Below are 7,217 nucleotides of genomic sequence, written 5' to 3' on the forward strand. Positions count from 1 at the left end.
AACAATATGAATATGTTGCCTATCTCAAATTAAACAAAACAACTTGTATGAAATTGTGCTAATGAAATAAAATGCCTCGGCAAACATTATATGTTAGTTGTGCTAGTAACAGTACACTGGAAGGCCAGTAGGAGTCTCTGACCTTGCTACCTGGACTGACATAGGAGAAGACAACAGAGGCCTTTATACTACAGTGGGTACCCCATTAAAGCCAAAGGCTCATTCAGTCCAAGGCTACACATTTGACAAACCCAGGGGTCACCCTCCAATCACTGATAGTCATGGTATCTACTTTCCTAATTAGTCAGATTTGGTACTAAGAGTCCTCACTGTAAAAGATTTGGACATGACTCTTCTTGGGAATCTCATTCCCCAGAGTTTAGAACCTACACTAAGTTCCAAGCTTAATCTTAAGAAACTTTGTAGTCATTGGTTTTCTATTCCCCATCTTATCTTTAGCAAGAGCTCTGTAGTGCCAGTACTAAAAGTAGTAAAACATCCATAATAGCATATTTAATCATAAGTGACATCTTCTTGCCAAGACCTCTGCTGTGCCCTATCACAGCCTCATCTCTGGAAGTATCACAGGAGAGGATTTTGGAGTATCCCATGGCATGACACCCAGGTTCTTTATGTTTCGAACAACGAATGGTACAAGAAATGGAACACTAGTGGGAAAATATTGATGTATTAAAAGTGAGAGTAAAAGTGTAGACTATTCTCTACAGGAGAATGTTACCCAGTACTAGGAATTTGTTTTGAAGTTCCTTTTTATGAGTTCAGGTGAAGAGAAAAGTCAATGATTCCTCAAGGACAGGAATGGGGTATTTCTTTACATGGACCATCAGATGGGTTGTTATGTAAACTTTGGACAATGTGTGTTTACACAGGCTATACATCCCATAGTAATTTTTTAAAAAGATTTATTTATTTCATGCATATGAGTACACCACCATTGCTCTCTTCAGACATACCAGAAGAGGACATTGGATTCCATCCCAGATGGTTGTGAGCCACCATGTGGTTGCTGGGAGTTGAACTCAGAACCTCTGGAAGAGCAGTTGGTGCTCTTAACCACTGAGCCATCTCTCCAGCCCTCTATATCCCATAATCTTAAGGACATGTACTGCACCCCATCATACATACACATGAGATGGCGAAGAGAGTTTTCCCTTGACACACTGCTTCAAGGACAGATTCACTATCACTGTAACTGTTCCCAATACTGGTTTAAGTTGGTGGCTTTCTCTATCTTCTGCCAGGGAATTTTGGATTCCAAAGTGCCCTTAAGAAGGGAAGTGCTGTGTACAGTCATGCCCAGGAAAGGGCCGACACATTTTTTTCCAAAAGGAGTAGCCCTGAGTCTCTTGTCTGTGCCCACTCATCCCCTACCTAAGATGGGGCTCAGGAAATGCAAATGGATAGCACAGCAAAAGGCATATCTTTAAGAAAAATTTTCAGTTTCCCCCTTATGCATCTGGATACACTGAAAAAAAAAACCTCCCCAGTAAGTGCTGAAAACCTTGGACAATTCTGACTCCTACATCATTTTTCATCTGTATGCCCTGCCATGTTAGAACATAGTTCCAGAGCTCATTTGTCCTTCAACTATTTGTGTTCTAGTATCTTCGCAGTATTTGGGAGTTAAGTAAAATAAGTAAATTAGTTAAAAAAAGGGCTACTTGAATAAGACAATATTGTGACAAATTGGTCTGATAACTGAGATAGCTATAAGTATCTAATAGTGGGTAACACACACATCATGGAAGCAAAAGGATGACATATTCCCTGGCTCCAGCAGGGCAGAACAACTTAGAGTATCAACACCCTGAGATAAGTATGTAAATTAAAAAAGGTGAGTTTATTTGTTTCCCCTAGGATTTCCCATTCAGTATTCAGGCAATGGAGAACTACAGCCATGGATAAGAGAGACCACTGCGCTCTTCTCTGTCCTATGCCTTCACATGTAATGCACACCCTCCTTCCAAAAAAAAATCATTAAAAGAGACCAAATAGATTACAGGAGCATGAAGTTTACTCCTGAAACACACTGGCTAGATACTTCTGCAGTACAAGATTAAACAACCTCTGGGAATGGAGAGATGGCTTAGCTGTTAGGAGCATGTACTGCTTTTGTAGAGAACCTGAGTTGGTTCCTAACTCGCACATCAGGTTGCTCCTAACAGCCTGTACTTAAAGCTCCAGGGAATCTGGTGTCCTCTTCTGGCCTCTGTGTCCATGTGTGCATACCCTCACTCAGGGATATACATAAGCCTTTAATATAAACCATTAAAATAGTAAATTAACATCCTTCATTTTTTTGAAACAATGTCTCACTCTATAGCACAGGTTAGCCTTGAACACACAGTAAGTGCTAGGATTAAAGGTATTAGCTACCATTCTGGCTAACATCTTCAATCTTTATAATTTTGTGGGGCCTATTAATAGTAATGGCAAACACGTCTGAAGCTGAACTTATTAAGGCCATTAGTGGTATAAGGATATGAATTGCTTTGCATATTATCCTGCACTTGAGATTTTTCCATATTTCTTACATTTCTCTCATTTAATTTTATCAGTTCCAAGGCCTTAATAGCCCAGACATTGTAGTAATTACTCTCCTCTTTCCATGTTCAGTAAAATTACACAGATCTAAATGTTTGTGCAAGTGTGAGGGGAAGGTGGGGCATATTGCATCTTCTTAAGGACAGACCCACTGGCAACACAGACAATAACTCACTGTTTTTTTATGAGTCCCCAAGCTTCCTTTATTTTCTCCTTCTAGAACTCCTTAGAGTTACACAGAAGCTTCTTTCTTATTGAGTATAATTCCATGTACCAGCAGTCCCCAGAAGCCATCACTGTTCCTTTGGTGAGTACATAGGGGACAGATGAGCTGGAAAGTGAGGAAAGACATGTTACTGCTCTCTTGCTTCCATGGCAACTGGAATGCAGCAGAAATCAGTGTCTTAGCCAAAAATCTTCTGCTTGTCAAATAATGAAAGAACAAAAAAAGCCCATGTAGTTTTAAAAAGGCAGACAAGGAGCTCAGTCCCAGAGACAGCCCCCACATCAAAGGTGTTGGTCTGACATACTCATTTCTGCCAAGCTTGGTGCCAACATTTACCAAACCATTAAAGGCAATCCTCCTTTCACTACCCAGTGATGGTAAGTGGTAACAAAGAGGGGCGTGGGACTGCTGGCTTGGCAACAGACTTCCTACAGGCTTCCCATACCCCAGGACAGCCATATTGCGTGTCCTTGCTTTCATTGGCTTGTTTTGTTCAAAGGCATTGCTTAGAGAGTTGATGTCACTCAAAGAACAAAAGAATGAGAAAGTCCTCAGGATGTGTACAGTCTATAGTCCCAGAACCCAGAGGCTGGGCATGAAGTCATTCAGGGTAATTCCTCACAGATTAACCAGATGTGGGGCCCCATGATCTGAGCAGGGTGACCTTGTGATGGTGTTGCCTCATGTGGGAAGTGAGTCCAAAGGTCACACCATCAAGGGCTGAAAGAGAGCCAGAGGCCTTTCTAGGATCTAAACACATGGACTCCATGTGGCTCTTTCCTTGACAAAAACGCATGGCTCACCAGGCTTCCTTCCTCTAGAAAAATGCCTTTTCACTCCTCCACTGTCTCTCTGAGTATTTAACTTTTTTAAGGGTGTTCTGATTGTTTTGATTTTGTTTTGTTTTGTTTTGTTGTGGTTTACCTCTAATATGAAAATAACTGGACCAAAGTGTCTTAGTTACTTTTCTGTTGCTGTGATAAAAATAACACGATCAAGGCAATTTATAGGACACAGATTATTTTGACTTGATCCAAACTTGGTCCCATGATGATAAAGGTGGCAGGGCAGCAGACAGCCAGAGCAGGAAGAGGAGAGATTGACTAGAGCTATAAACATGAGCTGAAAGCATGGGGTATCTACCCACACTCAAGGCCTGCCCCCAGTGATGTACTTCCTGAAGCTGTCCACACTCAAGGCCTGCCCCCAGTGATGTACTTCCTGAAGCTGTCCACATTCAAGGCCCACCCCCAGTGATGTACTTCCTGAAGCTGCCCACACTCAAGGTCTGCCCTCAGTGGTGTGCTTCCTGAAGCTGTGCACACTCAAGGCCCACCCCCAGTGATGTACTTCCTGAAGCTGTCCACACTCAAGAACCACCCCCAGTGTTGTACTTCCCCTAGCAAGGCTGTAAACCTCTACAAAAAATAAAAAATACCTTAAGGGGAACATTTCTCATTCAAACCACCACAGAAAGTTTTTCTTGTTTCTACAACATGCTCAACAGTACACAAACGGAGCACATGTTAGAGGAAACCTGTCATGGCTTCATCTAAGGCAGAACAGGATAGATAGGGCATGGTCAGGCTTCACAAGTGTTCCCCTCTCTGTGACATTTATACACTGGTTAGTGCCAGGGTATCTTGGAGGCAAGTGTTTATTGTCATCTTGACATATGGAGAGAACACCAAGTATTTTGTGTACTTGCTTCCTGACTTTGTGGAGAACTGAGTTAACACTCACCAGGTTTCTGGCTGATAGGAATGATGTTCCCAGTGTCTCTGTTGCAGACCTTCCTATAGATAGGACCCAGGCCACAGAAGACTTTCATTTTGAAAAACTGTGCTGTATATTCCTTCAGAATTTTGTTCAATGCATGTAAAAGAAACATACAAATATAGTGTTGTAATGCAGTTCTGAATGTTCCCAAATTTAATTTTCTAATTTAAAATGTATTTATTTATTTCATTTTATATGTGTGGGTATGTTGCCTGCATGTGTGCATTTGTACGGTATGTGTACCTGATGCTCACAAAATACAGAAAAGGGTGTTCAATATCCTGGATGTAAGTTCTGGGAACTGAACCTGGACAAGTGCTCTTAACTACTGAGTCATCTCTCCAGCTCCAACTCTGCCTCATAAGAAAAGGAAATACTAACATAATTAAGCCAAAGTGTGTGGTATTGATGTAGTTGTAGGCTTTTGAGACCTCAGTGTTCACCCCCTGACACACTTCCTCTACCATAGCCACACTTATTCCAAAAAGACCACACCTCCTAATCCTTCTGATAATCATCCTTTCTCAAATAACTCCTCCTCCTTGGAGCCTTTTCCTATTCAAACATATGAGCCTTTTCCTATTCAAACCACCACACAAGCCATTCAGACTCCTCTTTCAGGGAAAGTCCATGATCAGCCTTTAGTTCTTGGCCATGTCAGGGTTTGCTGAAGTCACAGACTATGGCTTTACTCAGAGTTATGTCTTTCTGGGAATACCACATTATTGCCTGCTCCAGTCAAAATGACTAGGCCATTTAGGCCTGATGCAGGAAATTCTGATAGGCCACTTTAGCTCTAGAGCTCCTTAGGGTTAGGCGAAGAAGTCACTGATAAAGGGCTACAAGATGTAGTGTTAAGTGATAAGACAATTTCTGGATATTTTTCATTTTTTTAAAAGTATAATTTCTTCCCTGCTTTGTTGATTTTTGTTGTGGATAAAATAATGATCTCATCTCCACCCCCTACGAAGACATGCATATCCCAGTCTCTGACACTTGTGAGTAGGTTGCTTCCTATGTACAAAACAAAACAAACAACAACATAAGCCATTTGCAGGGGAGATAATGTTGAGAACCTCGAGATGATGAGATCATCCCTGGTGATCCATAAGGGCTTACATCATCATGAAGATTTCAGAGGGATGTTGCAGGAATGTCAGAGTCAGGGAAAGAAACGCAGACAAAAGCGGACCACCCAGTGTGGGAGACTGGCTTGAAGATGGAAAAAGGGCCCCATGAGCAGGGACAGGAAAGAGGCCTAGAAACTGACCAGACAGGAATGGCTTTCTACAGAGCTTCCTAAAGGCACAGCCTTGTTAACATCTTCATTTTCCCACAGTGAAATTGATTTCATGTAGCTGACACCCACAACCATAGGATGATAAATGTGTGTTATTTTGAGCTACTGAGTCTGTGGGGATTTCTTACAGCAGCAACAGGAAACTCATCCAGCTTTGTATTACTTGACTCTACATGCTCATGTGAAATCCCAGAGGCAGTTAACTTATAAAGAGCAGAACTTCTTTGAGTTCATGGTTCTGCAGTTTCTAGTTCAACCTTGAGTGGCCCATTGCCCCATTATTCTGGGCCTCTGGAGAGAACCGAACTCACATTATTAGCAGAAATCAGAGTGACTGAAAGGCTAGCCTCTCTTAGTTACTTAAAAGTACAGGACTGCCACTAAGATATACTTCCTTTCAAGCCTATATCATGTGACCTCTCCCAGGTCTTTCCCTGGGGGAGGAGTCTGTATAGCTTATGTGGCAGTTTGAATAGAAATAGCCTCATATTTGAATGCCTAGTCATGAGGGAGAGGCATTATTAGAGAAAGACCTGTCCTAAAGTTACACAACCAGTATTCAAAACTCTGCCATTTTTTCCAGCCTCCTAAATAGACTACAGGTCAAACTTGTGGAACTGAAGTGGCTACTCATGAAGGTAAAAGGTCAAGAGACACACAGAGAACTTGCCTTGACATCTCTGAGTCACTGAACAGATGCCAGCAATTGCCTAGCACTGGATCTATTGTCTCATTAGACAAACACCGCCACTTGTTCCCTCTGTGCTCACTGCCATCGCCGCTGCTTCACCACACAGAAGACATTTTGAATCTAGTACCGCTGTCAGTGAGAATATGTGGTAGGGTCTATTGATCATTATAGATATTCATGTTATATGTTAAGTCAAAAAGACAAGCTGTAATGTATCTGAACTATGATCCTACATATGAATACCTGATTTATTCACATAAAAAACTAGTTCTAAGTGCTCGCTTCGGCAGCACATATACTAAAATTGGAACGATACAGAGAAGATTAGCATGGCCCCTGCGCAAGGATGACATGCGAATTCGTGAAGCGTTCCATATTTCTACTCCAAACAGACTGGACCAGAACAGAAATACTTCCCGTCACATAATAATCAAAACACCAAATGTTCTAAACAAAGAAAGAATACTAAAGGCAGTAAGAGAAAAAGGCCAAGTAACATATAAAGGAAGACCTATCAGAATCACAGCAGACTTTTCATCTGAGACTATGAAGGCTAGAAGGTCCTGGGCAGATCTCATGCAGACTCTAAGAGAACACAAATGCCAACCAAAACTACTATATCCAGCAAAACTCTCAATCACCATAGATGGAGAAAC

The 7,217-nt window shown here is 41.7% G+C and overlaps 1 non-coding gene across 1 annotated transcript; it reads left to right on the forward strand.

Annotated features, from left to right (window-relative positions):
• Positions 1-6,835: 6,835 nt before the first annotated feature.
• Positions 6,836-6,942, forward strand: LOC127688288 (U6 spliceosomal RNA). Its single transcript, XR_007978672.1, has one exon. It is a non-coding gene; the product is annotated as a U6 spliceosomal RNA (small nuclear RNA).
• Positions 6,943-7,217: the final 275 nt, after the last annotated feature.

The sequence above is a fragment of the Apodemus sylvaticus genome, chromosome 6 (assembly GCF_947179515.1).
Source record: "Apodemus sylvaticus chromosome 6, mApoSyl1.1, whole genome shotgun sequence".
Taxonomy (NCBI): Eukaryota; Metazoa; Chordata; class Mammalia; order Rodentia; family Muridae; genus Apodemus; species Apodemus sylvaticus.